Genomic DNA, 27,551 nt, shown 5'->3' with positions numbered 1-27,551 from the left:
TGGTAAAAGGGGTTAACAGGCAAAGCATCAGCAGGCAACTGCCAGAGCAGGCTGTGTTGCAGCAGACCTGGACAGTCTGGGAGTGTTGCTTTCAGGATCCAGAGCCCGAGCACAGGCAGATCACAATGACAGAATTTAATATCTTTCTTGAAGCCTTCATTATCAGCACTGCTACTTAAATGAATGACTCATTCATCCATTCTGTCTCAAAGATCACAACAGGAAACATTACACCCATCTCTATCTGCTTCTCCACTACTTTATTTATAGCTGGAATTAATGAAAAAGAAATGTATTTTCCCAAGAAGTTTCATGGCACAATGGAAAACTATCCACAATTTGAATAGTTTACACAGTGTAAGTAATACACTTGAAACTATACACAACCCCGCCTCACTTTTGTATCTAATTGAAAGACAACCTAGGCTTATCCAAAAAAAGTCACCACTGTTGAGCACAGTTTCAGTGTTCAGTAGACCAATAAAATCAGTACACAAAACAAAACAAGCTCCATCTCAAATGTTAAGAGACAAGCCGAGTGCAATATTTTGATATGACAGGGGGAAATGGTTTTAAACCAAAAAGAGGGTAGAATCAGATTAGATATAAGGAAGACATTTTTTATAATGAGGGTATTGAAAGACTGGAACAGGCTGAACATGTCTGCTCACTGCAAAGGTGTGATGGTGGTCACAGGGGTCTTGGGATGAGGGAAGAGACGAGGATTTGACTCCATATTTCAGAAGGCTTGATTTATTATTTTATTATATATATTACATTAAAACTATAATAAAAGAATAGAAGAAAAGGTTTCTCAGAAGGTTAGCTAAGCTAAGAATAGAAAAGAAAGAATGATAGCAAAGGTTTGTGGCTCAGCGACTGTGTCTAAGCCAGCTGGGCTGTGATTGGCTATTAATTCTAAACATCTATATGAGACCAATCACAGACCTGCCTGTTGCATTCCTCAGCAGCAGATAACCATTGTTTACATTTTGTCTCTGAAGCTTCTCAGCTTCTCAGGAGGAAAAAACTTCAAGGAAGGATTTTCATAAAAAGATGTCTGCAACACAAAGGGGTTGGACTAAATGACCTTTAGAGGTCCCTTCCAACCCAAACGAATCTATGATTCAATGCTTCTGATTCTATACTGCAAATGCAATAATTTTTCATAAGAATTCTTCCCTGAAAATAACTTGATCTGAAAATTGGTAGTACAGATGGATGCAGGTATTAATTTTTATATGAACCCCAGGCAAGACCACATGTATGGATGTTTCTTAAAGGAAAAATGCAAAAAATGCTGAGCTTTCACAGCATGCTGCATCAAAATCACATGACTTATGACACAGATCACATGACATGATCACATGACTTATGACACAGAAGATCACTATAATTCTAAGGAAAATAACCTCACCACCATTTAGAAATGTCCAATTTAAATAACTTCCAAATGGAGAAGAATTTGGAATGGCAGATACAGTAGTGCATGCACACAGATCTGCAACATCATGAAATCTGCTCCTAAGTCAAATGGTGAAATTCTGTATTTCACAGAATCACAAAAAGGTTTGGCTTGGGAGGGATCTTAAAGGTTATATACTTCCAACCTCCCTGTCATAGGCAGAGACACCTCCCACTAGACCAGAGTGCTCAGAACACTTTCCAACTTGGTCTTGAACACTTCCAGGAATGGAGCATCCATATCTTCTCTGGGCAACCTGTTCCAGTGCCTCACCACCCTTGCAGGAAAGAAAGTCTTCCTTACATGTCATCTAAATCTACTCTCTTCCACTTTAAAGCCATTCCCCTTGTCCTATCACTACCTGTTCTTGTAAAAAGCTTCACACAGAACAAGCCCTGGATGCATGACACTAAAGGGCAAGAAATTCCATGTCAGCCTTCACCTCATCCTCCTGCTTCTGCTAGGAAGTATATAGAAGTTTTAATGATTGATCTGTACAATCTTTTCAAACAAAACTGGATCCAGAACTAAGTTATCATCATGAACATAGATGTTAGGAGAATTCAACATCTCAAGCATGCTGCTACACTAATATGGTTTCATCTCTGGAGCTGGATCTTGCATGGCTGGATCTTGCATAGGAAACACAAACTCAGGACTTTCTGTAGAAGACCTCGTGGACAAACTCTTATCAATGCTGAAGAACAGCGGTCTATGTTCCTAATGAAATAATAAATTTTTTGAATAATCATATTAATTCCTAGACAGCTGTACATACCATACAAAGACTTTGATCAAATGCAGTCAGTCCATGGTAACTAGGCAGATGTGTCTGTAACTCAAGCTGTGTGGAAGTTCATATGTTTGTTTTCTGCATATAGATACTTAATGAAAATAAACTCAAATTTAAGTATGCCTGTGGCTCCAAATATCTCGAAACAAAGTAGAGCCCCTCTAGGCAGCACAAAGGCTAATGTGAACCATAAAGTGACCAGCAAGGGATGTATGCTTCCAAAACCTGAAAAACAGAAGGAGCAGCTCTCTTAAGTCCCCACTTCAGCTCCCCTCTTGCTGTGAATGTTAGGTCCAGGCAGTGGTGGTGAGTGTGGTCCAGGCAGTGGTGCTCCAAGTGAATGAGATCCTGAGTGGTTAAGTAATGAGTAACCATCCAGTTTTCATGTACTTGTTACAGAAGTAAAAAAGGAAACCCAGCACAAGATAAATCAACAGCAATGTCTGCACAGATATGTAAACCAGAGAGATAAACACACTGAGGAGTGTTTTAGCTCTTCCTTTGCATTGACATACATAACAACAACTCTGAGATGTTAGCCTATTAAAATGAATTCACACCATCTCAAATTAGAAAAGAGATGGACAAATTATTCTACTCCTATGGGACTGCAATACATTATCTTTAATTGAAAATAATTCATTTGTATTAATGGAAAAATTAAACTGTTACCATGAAGCCATGCCACAAAATTCAACAGATTAATGTGTCCTTGTGGGAAAGTCTTTTCAGCTAATCTAAGTCACAGTGTCATCAACAGGGATCACAAAATTGTTGAGGTGGGAAGGCACCCCTGGAGACCATTCAGTCCAACCTCCCTCCTCAGCACAGGGTGACCTACAGCTGCCTGCCCAGAATGGTGTCGAGTTTGGTTTTGAACAACTCCAAAGACAAAGATCACATAAAATCTTTAGGCAACCTTTTCCAGTGTGTGGTCACCCTCACACTAAAATATTTTTCTTTCATTTAAATTTTTTTCCTCTACTGGACTACCATAGCAACAAGATGTTCATGGCTTTTGATTATGTAGAAAATTACAGAATTTCAAGATGAGTGATTATGATATTTCTCCTATAGAAGGTGAAGAAAAAAAAAGTTCGATTAATTAGTGATCCTTGAGGGAGTTTTGGGAAAAAGAAATAAAGGTTTCCCAAAAGCTTGTGGTGGAACTACACAATACACATTTGCATTCAACAGTTTCTGATTCATAAAAAAAAAAAAAAGAAATAATCTGGGAAGTGGAATTTTTTATAGAACCTAATATGCCCACCCTACAATTCTTTGAAAATGAACTTATGTATTTGTTTTGCAAAGGCTTTATACTCTTTGTTAATTAGAGGCTATGCTATTTCCAAATACATAAATTAGGTCCAGAATCAATAGAGCAACATATTTTACTTACTTCTAAGTAACACAGAAATTAATTCTTAAGAGTGTTGCTTTTGCCAGCTACCTTCAAAACAGTGATACTTGCACTAATTTACTTTTCTTGCCACACTGGGTACCTCAGCAAAGAAGCTCAGAGTTAGAAATGGCACTCATCTAGAAAGAAAGACTCTTATCCTATGAAAACTGGTCTCCACATTTATTATAAATATATTTCCTAGGGAAGATGAAAGTTAGTAAGACGCCTCATCAGAAATAAGGCAAGAATGAAACTAAGAAAGCAGAAATCTTGCTAAATGTTCTATAAAGACATTTCAACTTATTTTTCAGTTTTCTTTGATCAAAGAATCAAATACCTTGCATAAAAAGATGTTCTCATTTGAAGTCAGTCAGTAGCACTGACTGTAATTAACACCTGATGGTTTGCCTGTGCTCTAGCACAAGAGCTACTGTAGGATCTCAAGACAAGTTCAGCAAATCACAAAATCATCAAGGTTGGAACAGACCTTCAAGGTCATCTGTCCTACCGTCAACTCAGCACAACCATAATGCCCCCATACACCATATCCCCAGGTGCCACATTCCAACACCTCTTGAGCACTTTCGGACACAGTGACTCCACCATCTCCATCATCAACTTACTCCAATACCTAACCACATGCACATTGCAGTGAATGATTTTTATTATCTAATCTTCCCCTGGTATAATTTAATACAATTTCCCTTTGTCCTTTCATTTGAGAGATGGCAGAATAGATAGAGAGAGAGTAGTTGTAGTTGTAGAGAGCAATAGGTCCTCTCTGAGCCCAAATATTTACCTTCTCTGAACAGCATCACTTGCCTCAGCTGCTCCTCGCAGCGCACGTTTTCTAGGCTCTTCCCCAGTTCCGTTGCCCTTCTGTGGACACGCTGCAGCACCTCACTGTCATTTTGAAGTGAGAGGCCCAGAACTGGACACATTACTCGAGGTGTGGCCTGACCCATTGCCAGGTACAAGGGAATGATCAGTGCCCTGGTCCTGCTGGCCATTCTATTCTAGATACAGGTCAATATGCCACAGAAGTCCTTGGCCACCTGGGCACACTGCTGGCTCATGGTGAGCCAGCTGCCAGTCGTTTCTGCTGAGCAGCTCTCAGGCCACTCTTGCCCAAGCCTGTAGCACTTCATAGGGTTGTTTTGACCCCAGGGCAAGACCTATCCCTTTGCATTGCTGACCTTCATACCTTGGCTCATCAATCCAGCCAGTCCAGATCTCTCTGCAGTCTTCCAGTTCCCCAGCAGATCAACACTCCTGCTCAACTTAGTGTCACTGGGAAACAGACTGAGGGTGCACTTGATCCCTTCACCCAGCTCCTCGATAAGGATATTGAACAGGACTAACAGGTCCCAGTACTGAGCCCTGGGAAACAACCCTGGTGACCAGCTACCAACTGGATGTAACTCCACTCACCACCACACTCTGGGCCCAGCTATTCAGCCAGTTTTTCACCCAGTGAAGAGTGCACCCATCCAAAAGTCATGAACAGCCAGTTTTTCCAGCAGAATGCTGGAATGTGGAGTGTAAAGCATACCGATGCACATCTCAAAAAAAAAAAGTATTCTAGGAGACACAAGTACAATTTCTGGCAAGAGAAGCATGACAGCAGAATAAAGCCTCTGAAATACAAAAGCTTAGCAATTCCAAATAACACAATTCAGATCTTATCTGAGCTTTGTATAGCAGGATATACAGCTGAACACACACAAATTGTGCAATCATGCCAAAGTGTCAATGCTACTGTGTTTGTTCAGTTACATACAAGTATATAGATAACTGCAAATGTTTTGTCCTCACATAGAGAAAAAACCCAAAATCACTAAAACAGAGTATTTATTATTTTAAAGTAAAGGGCTCTAATCTATAGAGATTATCATGAGACTCTGCAGGTTAAAGACATCAGCCATTTTTCATTCTGCACTAAATTCATTTCATATCTTGCCCATGTTATTGGAATAAAAAGGGCTGTGGGAAGAGTCAAATTCAAATGTCACTTGAATGAAAAGGATTGCTCAGTATACCTGAGCAATTTTTTAATCTGCAAAAGATTATTCAGGAGCACAGGTTAACTCCTACTAAGTGTTGTTTCTGTGTTGCAGTGTGTAGATGAAATGGCAATAGAAGTGTTCTTCTCTCTCTTTTTTGAAAAAATTATTTCAGTGAATTATTCCTGTATAATACCAGGACAAATTATGAATGCTACCATCAAAAAAAACCCCAATAATAGTCTGAGTTCAGGGGCTTCCACAATACAGCCAGTTGAATTACTTGAAATTAGAAGTATGAGTCACCAACAGTCATGAACAAATCGGGAAGCTATCTTATCACTGTTCAATATACTGAGACAGGTGCATTGATTGATTAAGCCAAATAATAAAGACATAAAGAAGGCAGAAGGATGTAGTAGAAGACTATGACTCTTGCTGCATGATCTGGGCAAGGCAGTTGTCTGGCTTCATCTTCTTTCCAGGAAGAAAACAATACAGAAAGTGATAGTGTCATGGCCCTGCTGACTCCTTGCAGCATGCTAGGAAACACAAGTGATTTAGTGAGAGAAGGATCTCATTACACCATCTGTAATCAGCACCAGTCAGGCATTGCCCAAGCCCATTAAGGAGCCCAGTGAACAGCTGGATCTTCTGCTGCTCACTTCTGCTCTTCCTTTGGGGATTTCACAGTGTAGATATTCTGGCCCAAGACCTAGATAAAGCATAGAGAAGGAAGGACAGGAAATTATCTGTTGTTATTCAAACCTTGAGATCTTTCCCTTTGAACTTCATCTTTTCTTCAAATCAAAGTGCATTCTATGCATTGTCTTTCATAAAGTTATGGTCGTCCTGATATCTGACTCAATAATTAATGTGTAAAGTTATTGCTTGCATGCATAATTTTTCTGTCTTATGAATATGTGAAGGAGGAAAGATTATAAGTTGTCAAATGCTTCCAGAGCCTCTCTCCATGACAGAATGATAGATCCCAATGCTGTATTTAAAACACAGCTGAATAGATAAAAATAGTGTTTAACTTTTATAGTCATTATGAACCACAGTAATTTATTGAACCCTTCAATCAGCTGAGGAAACAAAAGATTGGGAATGGGTGAATGACTCATTTCTTTTCATGCTGTGTGCACTGATGCTCCAGTAACTTGATGCTGAAAAGGCTAAATAAGACTGCACAAATGTATCACTGAAATGAAGCAAACAAAGCACATCATAAACAAAAACAAATCAGTGGAAAGCTCTGAGGGAAACTCCAACTAGTGGTTGGCTCTTAATTAGCTGTATCTGCAGGATGTGTCTGAAATAGTTGAAAAGACAAATGTAGATTTTGCAGTGATTCAGGGAAAAAAAAAAAGATAGTTTCAATAGGAACAAAAAGTCTAAGTAAATAGGCTCAGATATTTCTGCACCCAACAACTTGACTAAGGAATACATGCAGATGTTTTGCACTCTTTTTTTCTCTTTTCCCTATCCATAGGAGAAATTCAGATGTCATGTTTACACAAAGCAGTTTGACTGTAACCTCACAATATATATAGATGAAAGACATCATCTATTTATATTTACAGAAAACACTGAAAGATTTTTGTGCTACCCTGTTTATAAATTGGAAACTGAGGTATCACCTGTCATGAAGTATCAGTTGTTGGTTATTTGAATAAATCTGCCAAAACACACAGAGATTCTGATTTAGTATAAAAATTGTATCTCATTCTGTATCCCTTCATTAACCATGAAGAGCTCCAGAAGATTCATAATAATTCAGTTTTCTATGACAAACTCTGCATTAAAAAACTCAGCTCCCTACCATGCATCCCTCACAGAAAAGCAGGGCTCCTTCAAGATTGCTTATAGATCCCAAAGCAGGCATAATAATTATAAAAAAAATCAGATGAGAAAAGGGCATATATAATTCATGAACTATTATCATTCTCGCTTGGTTGAATGTACAGAGAAGCCCATTTCTTTCCAGGTGTCAAAGCAATAAGTTTCTAGGAATGTAAAATGAAAGGGAAAAAAAAGGGGGAGCAGGGGGCAATCACTCCTTGCCTTGTTCCATCCTCAAAATTTTCTCCATCTCTCCCCAGGGAATTCAAAGAACAATCAGAAATATCATTCCAACACCTTCAAATGAAGGTCAAAACTTGGAAACAGGTGTAGACACTTCTCACTGACTCCTAAGAATGGAAACAATCATCATCATGGACAGTGTTTTGAATGCAGCTATGAATATGTAATCTTACATGATTTTGCATACACTGATGTTGCAGGTTAAATTGAAAACATCATTGCCATTTATGCATTTGCACTTTGCACTCATAAAATGAAGATATTTCTTTCAGTTGCCATCAAATAGCACTCAAAAATAAGTCTGCAAGAGGTTTCATTTTGTTTTGAAAATTTTGCTGTTCCTTATGGTATCCCAAAGTCCTCTTTGAATCAACTGACAGAAGTTAAAAGGCATGAACTAAAAAATCAAATAGATAACCACGATGAAATTTCTCATCCAGGTACCAAGTCTGTCTTCATTACCAGAACTGCCCATTATTTCTTTGTCAAAAGTGTTCATGACACCAAATACAAATCCAAATCACACTAAATAAAAAGCAGCGAAAAAAATTCCTAACAGAGTAAATATGAAGCTAGCAATAAATGTATGGTTCAATCTAATTAATCTGTGTTGTTTTGAAATATCAATTACTGTAATTGCTCTTCATGGATCCATTAAGATGGTAGGCAATTATAAAGGTTCTTGAACCCCATTACGGGCAGTGAAAGCAGATGTTACTCAGTATTTCAGATTAAAAGTTGAAAATATTCCATCATGCTGTTTTGAAATATCTGATAATGTACTACTTACAGGGGAATATCAGGCCTCACAATAAAACATATATTTTGTCAAACCTCAGAGCAGAGAAAGTGACATTATAACACAAAAGACAAGAGAACAGTTAAAATCTCAGGTACACTAATTCTGAGAAGGGAATGTTCCCCTTTGTTCCCATGTGCCCTTAATTATTGACAGTGGAACAGAACAGTCCCTCCTTACACAGGAAACCTCTTCAGACAGAAGTCATCACTTGTTGCCACACAGGCTTACAGTGTTTAAAAAAATACTGCTGTAACTCCCCAGTGGAGAGCAGAGGCTCTAAGAGAATACAAATTGTAATTGAAATGAAGCTGGTGACTAAATGCAGAACCTAAAAATAAACCTCAGTTTGGTTTATTGAACATATAGACAGAGTAGAATCATTAGCCTGCCATTATGCATCTACTCTCACACAAATCGAGCCATTTAAAAGACTCACCATGCAGTATTTTATCCTTCCTTAACACTAATGTGGTGTCTTTGAAAAAACAAATATTAAAAGGGATCTGAGCTATCTCAGTTTGAAGCAAGAGGTTACCTTGAAGGTACCTGCAAACCACAAAACCATCCTGTGATGTCTTCCTTCATGAAACTCACAGCATTGCATACATTGTAAGTGTAAAAATCACACGGCAAGCTTTGCCACAGGCCCAGTTAGAATCACCCTTATTTGGGGCCTCCTGGAATGGAGAAGAGGTTCCACTAATCACATCACTTAGTGATGCTTACTATAGCATCATCTTTTACTATTGTTAGAAATGTTTGCCTTATTTTTTTATCTACCATTCTTTCCTATCCTGCTGGCTACTTAGCACTAATTGTAAAGAAATTCTGACTTTGGTACTACTTGACCTTATTTCAAACATACTATTACCCAAAACCAAGTGCAGTGCAATGAATATACAGTGCATTGAAAGTACACCTCCTGAATTATGATTTTTGGATTGCTTATTTGAAATACCCAGATATTTCTTTTTATGTGACATCAAGACCATGCAGAACATAGTTGTAATGAAATTCTATGCAAGTATTGACAGTTTGTGCTTTTACCTACCTGTACCATTCAGACCAGGTATTAGTAGTCATTATTCAGTCTTAGTCCACAACAGCAATCACCATCATTACACAAAATTTCATGCAACGATTTTTAGTCTTGATTTCATCTTGATTAAGGATAACTACCACTTGAGAAATGAATCAATTAAAACTGCATTGATTTTGTGGGAACAAGGAACTTTTTTTTCTCTTTGCTAAAGGGCCAGCCCTGGAATTAATGCTTACTTATTTTTAATTCTTTTATGGAGTAAAGGAGACAGTTTCAATGACCTGTCAGATAATTGGATTGCAAATGTTTATAGTAAGAAAAGTCTTTTAAAATCAAAATGCAGTCAGAGAAAGTGCTGGCTTCACATTCCAAATGAGAGTCATAGACTTTTCTTGAAGATACACCTTCATTCATAAATAAAACAGAAACTAATGACCTCAGTATGTGCCTGTATGGAATCCAAATATCAGAATTGTGAATTCTTTTTTCAAAGTTAAATTCAGTGGGCAAAACAGACCCAACCTGGAGAAAATTTTCATCATAAGAATAATATAAATATTTAACTATTAGCAATGAATATTTAATATCTGGTAAGAATAAACAGATCTTTAATTACTCGTTTGGGTACTTGGAAACAAAAAGGCAAACATTAAAACTAAACATATCTTATCCCTTTCCCATGTTCAGCTTCACTATTGCACTCAGGAGACTTCTTTCCTGCCATAAAGGGCACAGGGGGAAAGGGCAATGGAAGTTCTGGTCAGGTCATCTCTGCCTTCTTCCTCCTCACATTTCTCCCCTGCTCCGGTGTGGGTCCTCCATGGGCTTCAGTGGATGTGTTCTGCCATGGAGCACCTCCTTCTCCTTTTTTTCCTTCTCTCTAACCACAGTGTTCACACTGCTGTTTCTCTCTTCCCTGTCCATCATTTTCCAACATACACTTTCCCAGTGGCACCACTCCCTGTGTTTGAGGGCCTGAGTCATGCCCTGTGGTGGGTTGCCTGGAGTTGCCTGTAACCAACTCCCACCTCACAGAGGCTGTACCTGCAACCCCCACTACCACTTTGATATCTGCCACCAGCAGAGGAGAAAAAGAGAATGGATATTTTCCCAGTGTTTTTGCATTTCAAGTTCTTCTTCAATTTCAAAGTCTATTTTACATTATTTGGAGTTTATCCTTTTTTTTTTTTTTACTTCTTTACTACTGAGCTATGTGTAGATATTCAGATACAGCAGGAACACTTCATCCTCTCATAAATGTTTCTACATTCAGCCTCCACTGTCTCCAAAGGAGTTTAAAAAAGCTGAGTAAAGGTTTACATCATACATGGATTATGTGACTTTTTGTGATTGATGACAGCGCCTTACACTGAAACATTTCTGCCATTATTAAGCAAATCATATTCTAGACACATACCAGTAATATGAAAATTCACCAAAACCTACTCAAAAAAATGTAAAAAATGTAGAGCACAACACATTTAGGATTCTGACAAGAGAGTTTAGAGACTGTAACCTGTTCCCTGTAATATAATGCAGAGTTCATTGCCTTTAGCACAGCACAATCCTTACTGACATAAAGTAATTCCACGTTAAGATTGTAATCAGGTCCCTGACTGGCTTATTTACTTGCCTCTGGAAGAAAACTGAAACATTCTGTTGGTTTTCTGAGCCAAGCTTTGCACTAAATTTAAAATAATAAAATTGCAGTGCTACTGAGATTCCATGAATGTCTGTGTAAGTAAATTCCACTCATTTGTTCACAGATATGAATTCTTACAGAGTCACAAGCAAGATAAATGAAAATTAAGATTTACATTTGAAATTATGATGCCTACAGTCATCCACCCTAACGATGACTAAACGCTCCAGCATCAGAAATCTAGGCATGTTAATACCCAAAGAGAACCTGCTGTATTGGAGGTGATATAGCCTTTTTCTAGCTCATAAAATATAGCTGTCAAGAAGTCACCCATCGCTGAGGAAAGAAATTTCTATTTTACAGGATTTTAAGTAGCATAAATCATTACAGCACTCCATTATCTAAATGATCTATTGCTCCACAATCCTTTTGAATTAATCTAGAAGAGATTATGTCACCTTGCTGATTCTGTTCAATGTGTAACACTCTGAAGACTTTAACACCAAGCTAGATAGACAAGATGGAATAATACCCAAAAATATCACAATATCAAATTTGTGATTATATGAGTCACTCCCATTGAGAAAGAACCACATTTAGCATCTCAGAAAAAACTCTTCAGAAATACAGATACATGTTATATGACAAAGTGACAGTCCATTTATGCAATTCCACATCAGTGGGCACTATTTCTAAGGTCATTTAGTCACTTAGTGTGAGTTATTGGTCACACCTAATGGAGCCTCAGATCTCATTTAAGATATTACTTACCACTGGCTATGTTTGCATGTCCTATTTGCATTGCAGCTAGATCCAGCCAACCCAAACACACCATGTCAAATGTCATAACTGTTTGCTGTAATGAGAATAGCCTCAAGTAGTTACAAGTTAAGCATAGAAGAAAGAAAAACTGCTGAACAGAACAAATCCTTGTAGATCACTTTTCTTTCTACAGAGTATCTGCCTTCATCATCCTTGAAAGTCTGTCATCTGATAAATTATCTATCTGATCTCAATAGAAACTGATACAACTTGCACGTTCACTGATGTTCAAGTTCCCTGCCCAGAAGACTGATGATCCCTGCAAGATGCTCCTAAGCTTGACAGTGCTCAACATCATGAATGGAATGAGAGGTTTACTCTGAAATTCATGTGACCTACTGTAAATATATTCACTGAGATGACCCAAGAGTAATTAATGTCTGAAGTTTGGTGTGTAAGATAATTTTAGAGGTGACAGATTTTTGCACAACTTGCTTTGATTTAGGTGCAACTGTTCATCATTACACTTACCATTTAATTTCAGACTTCTGGAAAACATGTGTTATTATTAGTTAATACATTTGTGTTTATATTTGTAATACCCTTCCTTCTGTCTTTTTGAGTTTTTTTTTTTTTTCCTGCATCTTTCTTTGTGGACATTGCCACCAAAGAACCCTTAAGGCTTAGGAAATGATAGAGCCATATTTACACTTCTTACAATTTACCTCTATTCACCATTATCATTTTTGCTGTGTAAATTACTGAAAATTATTATAAAGTTATGATTATATGTTTATTATTCAATTGCTATTCCTCTGTATACTTACAAAACCTGGACAAATATTTTCTTGACCATAAGATCATGGTGATATCTCCAGTCAAAAATCAGTCACCTAGGACTAGTCAGTGTAGAAAGTCAATAAACAAATTGACAGCTTCATATATACATGACCAAGAGACCTCTAAGTTGATTACATCTTGCAGGTGTCTGTACTATATGATAATCAATGATGCATCACATTCCAATTTCTAAGGGATCATCTAAGGTCACCCAGAGGTATCAAAAAATCTTGGAATGTGTGATGTGAAACAAGAAGATAGCTAGTACAAAACAAAGTTCTGATTGTTCAGATTAGATATTCCTTTCTTTCTACATCCAGAAGAAGAGGGGAAAAGATCAGCATATTTCTTGCTTATGGTAACAGCTTTTAAGTATTAAAACATACTGAAACTATTAAAACAAAACTGTTACTCATCTGGGCACAAGCTCAAAAAAATGATACTAGAGGTAAAAACTTGAATAAAAAGATTCAGAATTCATAACATTTGCATGCCAACTCAAATTAAATATCAATCCAATAATGATAAAGTGGGTTAGTAGTCTGTGCTTTTTGGCAAAGGCATGGATTAGGATATTAAATAAATTTTAGTTCACAAATATTAAATTGTACCTCTAATTCAACAGATAAGCATACAACAGAATTCTAGTAAGTCATTACATACCTAGAAATGTCTGCATTTATTAGTGGCATTTCTGGTTTATATTAAATCCCTTTATCTTCAGAGTTCATTCAAAGCTTATATGAAACTTTAAAGTGTGGGAGACACTTTGAGCTACTCTTCAGTTATGCTCCAGTGCATGTTCTGTATAAAAATCTGAACCTTTGTGCAGTGGGGGATAAATACCTTATTTCTCTACATAAAATAATGTGATTCCTAATGTGTTGAGGTAGTATTTTCTCTGAGAAAGCACAGTTTCTGAAGGCCATTTCCAACAAAGACTGAGTAAATGGAATAACCTTTGGGTAGCAGAGCATTACTGATACACCTAAATATTCTCTCCATGGGCATTTTGCCCATAATCTTAAACACGGTTCAAACACCTTTCCTGACTCTCAACTTGGTTCTCTAACTACAAGGTCGTGACAAGAATCACCACTGCAAGCAGGTCACAACCCACAGAGCTTCTGATAGTCCTGGGAATAACAGATTTTTCTTCCAGTAAGCACAAATATGAAGTTAGGTAAAAGTCTAATTTTTTTCTTCTATGTTAGAGAGTGTTAAGTTTGTCCAGGTCAATTGACCTGCTGACACAGAGGGTCTTCCAACTTTATTCTTTAGTTTGACACAGCTGTACTTTATTAAAGGCTGAAGGTCACTGCAAAGGCTAGGTTTAGAAACTGAGCAATCGCTGGTATGAATTCATTATTTCACAGATACATATTCATTGTCACTAATAGTGGGTAGCTGGAAAGTGTTCTGCATTTGGCAGTCCCTCCTCCAGCCAGAGAAGCCTCATTTGCCCAGAATATGAGAGGCTGCTGCTCACACTCACCTTGAGCTCACATCTAGGTATGGATCAATTTTACAGGCATAATGTGATGGAATGTGTCCACATGTGATATCAAACTGAACCAAGTGTACTCTATTCCAGTATCCCAGCTGGGAAAATTACAGTTTTAGTCCACACACCTTCAGGGGTGTATGGCTCCTATCTATTGTTGGTGCCTGTGAAATAAACATTCAGCACATGCAAAAGCCACAATGATCAATAACTGGATTATGCACTGGAATATGCAATACATTTTGAATTTTAATGGATCTTGAAATATCTTCTACACTTCAGTTGTTCATTTTTCATTGCAAAGGTCATGGATTCCAATATGATTAATGCATGAAAAATCTTCTAAAAAAATTCCATCAACATACCTTTCTTTGAGAGCAGCCCTCTTATTTCAGCATGCATTGAAACAGAATTCCACAAAATTTCTTATGCCAGTGTACATCTCCTTGTTAACTTTACTAGGCTTTAGGTTAAGCATTGAAACAGGGAAAAAAAAGCCACCAAACATTTGAAGAGCTATACACTACACCTGGTCTTGGGTCACTGAGTTATTCCCTCTTCTGGCACAGATCTACTACAGAAGAAATGGTTGTGTCTGTAGGTGCTGCAGACAGTAAGCAATAGCGCAGAAAAAAATTCTTTAAAGGAGTTTTCTAGAATGAAAGTAGCAATAATATTTAACACTTAACTCTCCATTAAGTATTCTAGCTCCCAAAAGAGGAAAAGAAAAACCATTTCCTCTTCCTCACCCAAAATAAAAGTAGAAATCACTGAGTTAATTGCATCATTACATTATTCCATAATTACTTTCATTTTGGCAAAGAAACAAAAACCAGTAAGATTGCTTTGATGAATTAAAGTAAGGAATTCTGACAGACATTTCAAAATAGCAGGCATGTATGATTTCCATGAAGACCCTGAAAAGCAAATGTCTATCATCCACTCTCCTTCCCCCCCAAAAAAACTGGCAAAAAACTTTGAAACTGTTAGTTATTTAGTTAATATAAAGAATGCCATCTACCGGCAATAACAATAAGTAGCACTGTTTATGAGTTGCTAGGTGGGGTAAGGTTGCCACTTTCATACACTGCAAACAAGTCCTAAGGTCATTTCTTTAAAAATAAATCTCTAAATTTGAAAGAAGGTGTTATGTTCCAGGTTCCTCTTCAATATCTATTCTTAATCATTGCCTTATGTTTGGAAACAAGTCCCTAGTGGGAAATAACAGACTGGGTTCACAATCCACTCAGAAGGAAGGATGTTTTTGTGTGTGGTTCCACAGCCTTATAAACATACACAGCACCACCATAGTTACTAAATGGACACCTCTCACAATGAGCAGAAAGACATGTACAGCTATCAAGGGGTTGTTATGAATAAATTTACTCCAAACACACCATGTTCCTATGGTGGCCTCAGTGAGGCAGAAAATGCTATTAAAAGATTCTTGAGTAAACTGATGAAGGGACCCCACAAGACACCTAGTTTCACATTCAACAGAAATTGAATTCCTACAAATTTTCAAAAACATTCATTGTTAAAGTGCTGTCATTTTGAAACATGTAATTAGGCAATGACTAATTTATAGTAAGTAAAGTAGATACTAATTACTTATAGTACCTATGAGAAAGAAAGATGCACATATTGCACTTCATAAATAATTAAGAGCAGCATTTCTTCAGATACGCTATCTTTAAAGTGACAACTATGACCCATGAGAGGGGAAAAACCCACAAACCAACAAACAGACAAACAAAAAAATACAAAACAACTAAAAAATCCAAAGGTTCAGATAACACCAGTAATGGTTATTATCTGATTTTCCCATCCCTCTCTACTTCTATGTCTCAGAGGGACCAGATTCAGCAAAGATTATTATGTTTATGAAACAGCAGCTTCTTGAATCTGGTATTTATCTGTTGCTCTGAAAAGCTGTGTAATGTAAGAAAGTTTTGCTTGGTTTTACCCAACACTATGCTTTAAATTTTAGAACTGGAGAGCTGAGGTAACGGTAAATTTTACTGAAAGTATGATTTAATCAGAAGCACTTATTTTTTGGGTCATGTCTTTCCTTATTGGCTTTATGAAGCGTGATTAAAATGACAAACTAAAAAGAACAAAGACATGGACAAATATCTGACTTCAAGTATGCCATAAAATAATTTTTCTAACAGAACTGACAAAGCTGTCTCCTGAAAGTATTCTGAGCACTCGACAAATGAAGGTGGCAAGGAAAGGGCAAAGCATTTGAACCCACAGGCCTACTAGAAAAACTTCAGCAGTTCCTGTAAGAGAAGTGCATTAGTGGCACTCAGGAAACAAAATGACATAATGTATTACAGCAATTTCTAGTTCTTTCTTGTGAAACCCTGGCTCAGAAAGAGAACCACAAATTATGGGACAAAGATTTTGACTGGGAAGAACTTTTGTTAGCAATTTCTCAGTATGGAGATTAGCTTTCAGCCTGACTTTTCCTGATTTTGAACTGTCCCCAAACTTTGCACAAGTTTTCTCCAAACATAAATTGCAGAAAACAAGTTTACTGTAGCGTTATTGCCCCAGATTTCATATAAATATTTAGACTTATATCCCACAAATATTTTAAAGGTATTTAGGCTTTTTTTTTAAAGATACTTCCCACTATTTACTAGTAACTGCAAAAACTCTCAATGAGAGATCAAAAGCCAGTATTTCCCCCAGCTGCACTTCTCTCCATGTTCCTTGCTTCCATTTAAAATATTTAGTCCAGTCTGTACTCAGATCTCACAATACACAAACATCTCTAAAAGCGTGTAAAAGTAGGGAAACAATTCCATATCTCTCTCTCAGGGGGCTTATGCTTTCATTTCAGTTTTTCTGTGCAAAGCAAGGATACAAATGCTTATAAAATCACACGGAACAAAATACATTAAAGCACTTTCCACAAGAAAATGTTGCTGAGTTTTATAAATAGGTATTTGATGGACTTCCAAAACTCTAAAGAACATAGTTTTGCAGACATTTTACTTAACAGCAACTTAGAACACTTTTTAATTTTATCAGAAAAAAAGATGCTTTTGCAAGATACTGGGTTTTTTTCCCTCATAAATCATATATTGATCACTATGTAGGCTCACACCAAAGAAGAAACCTCTGAAAGTAATACAGTAGAAATTCCGCTTAAATATCAGTCAGTTGATTTGAATTCAGCATTTGCTAAATGTATTAACTTCTAAAAGTTTGATTAAAGAAATATGGACTTTTTTTTCTTAATAGGAAACCCTACATACTTTGAAAATGAGATTAAATTACTTAATAAATTACCTTTGTTCTGACTCTTAGAAATACCTGTATCTCTAATGTACCAGTCAGTGCTTCATGCAAAGTTGGCAAACAGCACTTTGGAATTTAATAAAGCAGAACATAACTATTGATATAAACATGCAAGTCTAGTTTTGACTACCAGAAAAAAAAAGGCTTAGCTTTTTATTACCTTTCTTTCAAATAGAATATAAAGAAATTTTTAATCTTTGTCCCTATGTGCTTCAAATACCCTACTGATGTGCAGTTACCATGGGTCAGTTTATAACATAAGTAAAACATAGCAAAATACTTGCAGAAAAATAGGGAACTGCTCAAACAAGAAATTATGAAACAGATAAGCAAGTAAGCATTGATTAGGTTAGAACCTGGTCAGATTTAATTCTAGTTAAGAAAAAGGGTGGTGTTTCATTTTTCCCACAGAATGATAGACCTCCTAAATTATTCTATCAAGTCCAGACTTCCTTTCCAAAAAGCAGATCCTAGAAAAACATGACATGGTATTCACCAACAATCTGAATATTTGCAATTCTTAACAGTTTTTAGCTTAAAAATTGGTTCCATTTGAGTTTTCAGGATTTTTGAGGTATTTTAAGTAAAAATTTTTATAAGCACAAAGTAAGGCAGAAATCAAATTACTCAATCAGCCTAGGAACCTATTAATCATCTATCATACTATACAAAAACAATCTTGGGTCAGAACTGATCAATTTATTTTACACAAGTTGCTGCCTTGAAGGTGCAGAGCCGATAACAGGTTCAGAGTAAGTGGTGGGTCCTTGACATTGTGTACTGGAAATTCCTTTCTGTCACCTTTTCCTGAAGGCCTCCTAGCTACCACACCAACTTCAGTGCAGAAAGAAATTCAATCTTCATGAGAATAACCACAGTATTTGACAGATGTCTCTTTACTTGTGAATTAAATTGGTCTGGGACAGTTCCCTGGCACTGAGGCCAACTGGCATGGAAGAAATGGCATCTGTACTATCAAAACATCTTCCATGAAGGCAGCCTCATCCAGACTGCCTACTGGGACCCATCACTAGCCCACATCAATGAGCTGCTAGTAGGAATTATTTGGAGAGAATCCTAGCTAGCACAGGGCAAAAGTGGCCCAGTGGCTTTTCTATCAATCCAGCTTTACACAAGCATGTTTCAGTGCCTTGGGGTGCCACAGAACTATTTAATTTACTAGTAAAGATGTCACTGCAAAGGCAGTCAAAACACTCTAAAATGACAAGTATTCAGGAAAAGGACTTTTATCTGCATATCAACAGCAGAGGTTCCTTGCTCCAGCAGACTTCTATTACCTTTATTTATACTGTAGTAAGACATTTGGGGTAAATAATTTGGTAAATTGCAATGATTCATAGAACTCAAATGCCGGCATCTAAAGGTTAGCCTGATAGTAATTCTTTTAAGGACAATAGGATAAATTATGAATTATAGCAATTCATATTGTAGTAACATAGACATATAGAAGAAATGGGAAAGTAATTTCTGATTTAGAAATACAATCATTCCACCAAAAACAAAGGCTGAAGTATCATATTTTTATGTCTAGTTAAATTTAAGATGAACTTCACCCAGAACATTCTTCTGTGTTTACAACAGCTAGCATCTATTTACCATGATGACTTGACTCTGTTGTGCACACACAAGTGCATTTCCAAATGCAAGTTGACTCATGCACTAATATTTCAATATACATACATTTCTTATGGTGATGAGTAAATATTTTCGACAATACAAACAATCTCAGTTTTTGCTGCATCGTACAACTTCATGACTTTACAGGAGATATTTGTTCTAGTGAACAAACTGTGAAATCTAATCAGCTCTTGCATAAGCACATGCACACATCTCAATTGCTTCTTTTTTCCAGCAGAGATTCTTTTGGAATATTTCCTCTTACTGTGATTTAACTAAGAATACTTGATATACCAAAGTCATGAGAGAAGGTACTTAAAGGTACTTCCATTTCAAATAGCTATGTCACTTGCACAAATGCAAAATTAACTTGCATCTATGTCTCATGTGTATGCATTGCAAAAGCGTTCATTCTTAAAATTACCCTTGCACATTACAATGAATAATTTTTTCATCAGTGTGAATAATTCCTGTATCTCTGAAAGTACTCAAGACATTCATAAACCCTGACTTCTGGTCAGACATCTGAAGTGAACCAAAATAGGATGACAATTTGGAGCAGCAAAAATCTAAACTACTTTAAAAATTAATAATAATTTTAATTGGTTATATCTTCACTGACTGGAATGCATAGCTTACATTCTACCTCCTTAAAATCAGTTTATTATATAAAAAACAAATGTATTTCATGTATGTTAGGCATCCTTCAGCAGAAACAAAAGAAACTTCAAATCTCTGACTGTCAGGATTTAGTGCTCAAAATCATGCAGTTTCTCTGTCCAGCATTGACAACAATATATTTGTTTTCTAGGCTCTTACAAGCACATACCATCCATCAGAGGCCTTGATGCGTTGTGGGTCTATCTGCAGCTCACTATCTAATCAAATGAAAGAGACAGACCAGAATGTAGATTTAGAGGAAGTCTAGTATAAATGAGTGTCAGTCCAGTCTTTGATTAGGTAATAGCAATTATGATAATTACAGCAATCCTCTGCTGGAAAACATTCTAAAATTGCCAGCCTGTAGCAAAGTGTAGCACTTACAAGAATCCACTTATTTCTGAACATTTTTAATCCTAACCATGTTCTTTCAGTTGTAAACAGCATAATTTGGCTTGCTAATTTAAGACAATGATCTACTACAAATATTAATATATAGGTAAATAGACATTAATATATAGGTGAATTCTTCTAAAATATAGTAATCATCTACATTTATAAATCTCACTAGAATACAAATAGAACAAGCATTAAAATTTAACCCAAATTCACACATAGTATTAGGGAAAACTATTATTTCTCACACACTGTTTTTCTGGATAACAATTTCGATATTGAGACTTTTGTATTATAGAAGAAATAGGTAAATATGATTAAACAAATAGGTGAATATGATTTTTTCCCCCCCTCGGTTTGCATTTTGTATTATGTTCCCCACTCTGCTAAAGAAATCAAGTTCAAACAATTTGAAAAAAACACGGGTGCCTGAAAAAAAGGCCAACTATGTCCAAGATTCACTAACAACTACTGAATAATGACTTTCAGAGTAGCAAACGAGAGTCAGAAAAATTGAAATGGCGAAATAAAGGTAAAGAAAATTAATCAAGACTGGGATATGGAAGACACTATGCACAGAAGATAGCTAGCTGTCAGAAAGGCAGTCCTGGCCTTCAAGGTCTCTCACAGATGTCTTCATTCACAGATGTATTTCACAGATGAAAGAGGTCCTTGTTGGAGAAAGAATTATGATCAAGAGAACAAGAATGAGTAAGACATCACACCCAAGAAGTTTGCAAAGTGTGCAGAAGTGGTAGCATTTCAGAGGCACTGACTGAGAAAATAAGAGGTATTTTTCATATTGTCAGTGGTCAGTGCTTACAGCCATCAGAAAAACACTTGAGCAGTTAAGTCTGTTATTTTACAGATTTTTTGCCATTTGTACCCTAACCATTCTTACCCTTCAGATTAACCTTACCTAAACAAGTGCTTCCAAACACACTCCAATAGGCATATGGTTGGAAAAAATCCCATGTAAACTGGCTGTGATTAGCAAGGCCTCCAACCTTGAGGCTTTCTCCAGCTCTAAGACTGCAAAGCTTCTTTTAAATCTTTTCTTGATCAGGTGGTCTGTAGCAGACACCTACCACACTCATAATAAGTAATCACATATTAATATATCACAGATGAATAATCAGATATATCATATATAAATAATTGATCTGGCCTCTTAAATATTCCATTTAAACATCAGATTTTTTTTTGTCCTTTACTGCCTTATTTACTGGTGAGAATAAAATGAAATATATTTTAATGAAAACATGCTATATTGAAAAAGAGCATGCTAAATTAATGTTGGTGAGCTGGCATCTGTGGTAGTTACTCTACCAGCCACTGGTGCCATGGTTTAAAGATTCCTTTCTTATAATGGGCTTTTATCCCATAGCCTTTATTCCTAAGTATTATCCTAAACCAGATGCATTATTTTTCCTCAATTCTTTACTGCTTCTCAAAATTCTTACCATGAAAACAAGTGAGAAAATTCACAACAGTAAAAAGTTCTATTACAGAATTACCACACACTTGTAATATCACCTGCATCTCAGAGACAGACATCTTCCAACACACCCTGCTTCTTCCAGAACAGATTAAGAAAGCATTTATGCAGATACAAAGTACTTCATGAACCATTTTTTTACTACTTAATTATAAGCACTGCCAGTAAGGGTTCACCAAAAATATTAAATGTTCTTCCTTTAGTTCCTCTGTCCCTACTTGATGTCTCCCAGAAATACAACAGTATAAGGTAAAAACAGCAAGGAGTGCTATAGGTGGGTCATAAGTAAGTACCTTTCTCTACAGAGAAAAACTGAAGTGATGAGCTCCTGAGCACTTTCTGATTTCAAAAAAAAAAAAAAAAACCCAGAAAAAAATTAAAATTTGGAAGCTTTCCTAACAAAGACAGCTTCCAGAAGATCCTGCTTCAATTTAGAGAGAAAGGCTCAAACAGAGCCTGAATCAGAGAAGCTGTTTAAAATCAGTGATCTAAACTATTAATATACAAATCTAAAAGGAGTGGGATCCAACTATTTATTTCTATTTTTTCCTTAGACTTCAACAGACAACAAGTGGAGTGCAAAGTGCCAGTCCAGCATATAAGAGTATTCCAAATTGTATGACAAATGCTGTTATACCAGCTCATTCAGCATTAAAGTAATAGCACAGCAAGAGTACCTCTCTGCTTGAAGCACACAGATGTAGAAGAGCTTGATCTCAAAGTTGATGAGATGCAAGCTAGAGATGTGACACATGACTTGAATTTGTGTTCTGTTCTTGTTACACCAGCTGATAATGCTACTTGCTGCCAGGCTGTCAACTATAGTGCTTTAATTAAGACCTCCTTCAGAATGCAGGGGTCATGCAAAATGAATGGAAACAGCTTGCCAAATTCAGAGATGATGTACATTAGAGTAATTTACACTTCAATTAAACAGCACAATTTGCATAATAAGGGGCTGCAGTAAAGAGCTAGTAGCAAGGGTAGTAACCTAGATTTTACCTTAGGATTGTTTATACTTTTCTGCTCTGACCCCATCCTGTCATGTAGAAAGTATAGTGAATTATTCAAATAGCAACTTCCACTATCATCTCTCCTTACTGAGTCAACAAGCCATAAGCTTCAGAAGCAATGTTCTTCTGTAAGTGTCTAATAGAAACAGGAAATTTCTTTTGTTTATCAATTTTGGCAATGTCATACTAGGGGGAGACCCCAAAGTCCTTAACTAATAACTGCACTTAGAACAAAAGAACCAAAACTATAACATTATAGAACTATACTCAATGAGGTTCCAGTGGTAATGGAACAGAACTAGTTCTCCTGATGTGACACATGCCACCAGCAGCCTTTCTACCCTTTTAAGGCATCATACCCAGCTATAGGGACTTACCTGTTGTAGAGATGAAAAGATCAGGTTTCCACATTACAGTTTGTATATATTTAAAAATCTTGAATATTTATTGAATTATGTAATTCAAAGGTTTATATGAAGCTATAGTAGTTAATGATCCAACCCAAAATTATGCACAAGCTGAGTGTGTAATGTCATCTTTTCCATGAGTCATATAAGACTTCACAAAGGTCAGAAGACAGTTGTATAGTTATACCTGGTTTTAGGCAGCTATTTAGCACATTATTTTTATCTAGGTTCCATCTACTCTCGTCACTGCACAGATACGATTATCTTATGTGTGTTTCCTTCTGTTTATATTCTCCATTTTGTATCAACTGGAATCTACCACAGTTGATACAACAATTTGTATGCAATGAGATGTTTGAGAGCTGCACAAACTGTGTATCATACAAAAAGACACACAAGATGCTCCAGAAAAGGATTAAGTCTTTGCAGCAAGCACTGGCCAATGGCTCTGCTCTGTGGAGTCATCACTGACCTTTGCTTTCAGACTTCAGGAGATGGTATCTGGCCAGACTGGCAATAGCATTACAGAACACAAGGGACTGAGTCACTGTCTTAGCTCACCACAAGGAATCTTTAAGAATGCATTGAACACTGTTGCTCTTCCACTAAGATAATCAAAATCTAATAATTTTAAATGGAGAAAAAAGGGCAAAGTTATTGCTCTTGGTAAACTTTCAAAATGACACACAATTTTTGAATGAATGATTTAGTGTTTTGAAAATGGGGCTTGGGGGCCTTTTCAAAAACAACAGAAATCTTTTATGTAGAGAACCAAAAAATCCCTTCATTTTTCAGTTAGCCCATGCTAGAGCATAAGTGTAAGGGGGAATTTCACCAATAAAGAAATAGTTTCATTTTCTCCATGTGACAAATAAATAAAAGCAATTTTAGAGAAGATATTTAAATGCTAAAATACCAATAAGAATATTTTTCCATTATCTGGCTTTGTAAATCTGCCATGGAATGGCTGCACTCACCAAGGGTAAGTGAGGAAAACAAGATTTTTTTGAGAAAACCTCTCTCATCTATTATTCTCAAAACCTAATCTTTTTATTTTCAATTCTCTTCCTAAAGTCTTTTTTATTAAAACTATTTTTACATCTGCTTTGTACCTGAAGGGAAAACACAAGTGAGTGATGTGCATTTTAAAGAGAAAATGGTTTGTCTTTTCCCTTAATCCTGACAAAAATATAGTACCTCTTTATTTCAAACCATAATGATTTTTGGTATGTTTTTTCCTTTATGTCTGACACTGGTCTTGATGTACAGTGTGTTCTTAAAAGTAACAGATTTTCACTGTGAAAAAAGTGAAAGTTTTACATCTAAGCTAAAAGTCACGGAGCAAGTTGGAAAAAAAAGCAACACTCTTGGGAATAAGAGCATAGAAGGAATTCTTCACTTTATATGAATGATCATGCCTAGAATCAATCCTCACCCTCAAAAGACTTTTGTAGGGAAAGTAATTTTTGGAAAGTACTTAATAGGTTTTTATTCCCAAAATTTTCTTGTAATCTTCTCTCACCTTATACATAGCCTCGTATATGGTACAGACAACCTGATTGATGTAATAGAGAGAATTTATAATTGCTCTGTCTTTATAAGACCATTTCAGCGTGCAGACATTTTCCTTTGCTACTCAGCATGTCAATGGAAGACTTCTCTCTCCTTCACCCACTGGAGCAGCTAAGAAATATAAGACTATGGTGTAATACTTTTCTGGCAGCCTCTATGATATCCCCACATGCTGAGCAGCACCCATGAAACAGCTTGCTATTCTTGTGAGTGGGGAAAATCAGGAAGGGAATTACAGTCTGAAAACAAAGGTCGTTTCATCTACCCTCAGAAGAGCAAAATACAGACTGAGAAATCATAATTTATAGCATTTTATAGAAAGTGGTTATCTAATTGTGTTCCTCCTAACCTCTTTTCAATTCTCTATAATTTTTAATACAACTTTTATATACTCCTGATACATTAAAGGTTACAAACCCTCATTTTCTTTCCCTGTTCTTTCTTTTCTATACCTTTTTTTCTCTTCTTGAGATTACATGACTGATAGTTACGGGATTCTCAAAATCTGGGTGGGATGCACCAATTCTCTTAGTTCCTATTGCTGTAAACAACAAAAGTATCTAAATCTAAAAACAAAAGGTACAGATGAACAGAAAACAGTCTTTAAGGAAACAATACATGGCCAAATCATAAAGTCATGCACCTGCATCTCTGAGAATTCTGTTGTGTATTCTATTCCATACAGGAACTGCCTTACCAAAAAATCCCACTAAATAAGGACATTAAGTACTCAACTTCTTTGGCAGTACAATGGATTAGTGACCTGGGCAAGGATAACTGTTGTTGTACCATCATTTTCAAATGGAAAAGACAAAATCTCCTTTTCCTTTTCAGACTCTCCTCATCACACAATCCTCTCTAAGGACATCAGAAAAATTGGGGATGTTTTTACAATTCTATAGTGTTTCCCACTCCTGAAGACTTGAAATCAATTGTGTTTGATTAGAAAACCTTATTTTGATTCATCTGCTCGTATCACACTTCTTCCCATGACAAGAAGTGAGATTTCCAAATGGTCCCAAATTTAACTATGCAAGTCCAATGACAATTTTTCATAGGAACTAACCCCTACTTTAGCAGTTCAGAAATTTTCTTACACTTTTCTTTTATTTAAAGTATCATGGAAAAAGGGGAAATTCAAGGAGTCCAGGGTAAAAAAAATACACTGTCTAGTAAAACAAAGATGAGTAGACCAAAACATCTTCCCAATGTCTTAAACAAAATTGTTCATAGAACTAAAACAAGATACTGCTTTCCATTTTTAAATGGAAGTTTTCATGGGGATTTTTTTTTTCTAGCCTGGAATTGCAGAATGTCTTGTTCCTTCAATACAGCAGCTGTCTATCATATTATGTCCTACATCCACATATGTGCCTTTTGCACTCCTTGTATACCTTAGTGATCTCTTCTTGTTTGAAAGTCAAAGTTCATTGAAAGCCACTATCAATTAAGCATTTGTTCCCATCGATACTGCTTTTGAAAATGTTGACCAACAGGTCACTCAGTCAAACTATTTCACCTGAAAATTACCTATTTCACTGCCAGGATCTCAACAGCAGAACACTGCCAACATCATTAGGTGTTTATGCAGAAGGCCAAAAGGGTAGAATTGTCATTAATGTTAAAATCTTTATATTTACTCTTCTTATTGTACTCAATTTTAAAAATTCAATATTATATATTTATTCAAATTAAACTTGTTTTTATGATTTTTGTTTTTCCTCTGTCTTCACAGAGGACAATGCAACTAAATCATAGAACTGACTCCAAGCTCTCAAGATACATGACTTTTTGTGAAGCAGATGAAAAAAGAGAGCTTCAACATCCATAAGGACAAGAAAAAAAAGAAACAGTATTAAAAAAATAAAAAATTGACTCAAAAGTCAATGCTCCTTTCTTTTAGTTATCATTCCTGCAAGCATGAAAAATAAAATGCAGTTAATTCTCTACAGATGCCCATTCTCCAACTAACTTGTAGCAAAAAATTCTGTTGTAAAATTTTAGCAGGAAAAGAGAGAGACAATTAACTGGAAAACTGCAGCTTAGTTAAGAAAAGAGCAAGCAACTGTCTGTTAATACATAGTTCTTTTAAGATACTCCTAATACTACATTTAGGAAGTAAATGAGCTGCTATACAATTACAGGGGGAAAATGGTACAATTATCACAGAGATAACTTGGGTGAACAGCCTACAATTTTTGACTATGTTAGATAGTATTAGTGAAAGAATAAATCACAAATGAACTGACATTAAGGGTCAAATGCAGTCCTTCAAGAGAAGCTTTAGGCCTATCCCAGAAAATACTTAAATGGGCAGAATTCATAACAACTTCAATTACCAGTTCTGGAAATATTCTGTCTTGTATTTACTTTTCTCTCTTCTCTCTGCAGAAAACCACATTTCACACAGTGACAGAGGAAAATTAGGTCCTTTTACTTCTGAGAAAAATTGCTTGTAATGTATCTTTTAAGTGAGTGCATGACTTAGTGGATATTTTTAGTCAAAGCTCTTAAAAAGGCTACAGTGTCACAAAGAAATGCTTTCAAATGAAAAGCCAATGGCCAACTAGCAAACTGTGCTGAAGCTCAGCTGCATTTTATAGAAGTCAGTCCTGCACTTAATGGGCAGTTTCTTAGAGTAAATCCAAACAGTCCTTATCACAATGGTGCCACAACATTTTACACAGGCTGAAAATCTTATGCTGCTTT

General features: G+C 36.3%; 1 protein-coding gene across 2 annotated transcripts in view; it reads right to left on the bottom strand.

Annotated features, from left to right (window-relative positions):
- Positions 1-27,551, bottom strand: part of ITGBL1 (integrin subunit beta like 1) — a 129,678-nt gene that overhangs the window by 34,899 nt on the left and 67,228 nt on the right. The window lies entirely within an intron of this gene.

The sequence above is a fragment of the Molothrus aeneus genome, chromosome 2 (assembly GCF_037042795.1).
Source record: "Molothrus aeneus isolate 106 chromosome 2, BPBGC_Maene_1.0, whole genome shotgun sequence".
Lineage (NCBI taxonomy): Eukaryota > Metazoa > Chordata > Aves > Passeriformes > Icteridae > Molothrus > Molothrus aeneus.
Note: the sequence above shows the minus strand (reverse complement) of the source record. Positions and strands in the feature narration are given on the sequence as shown.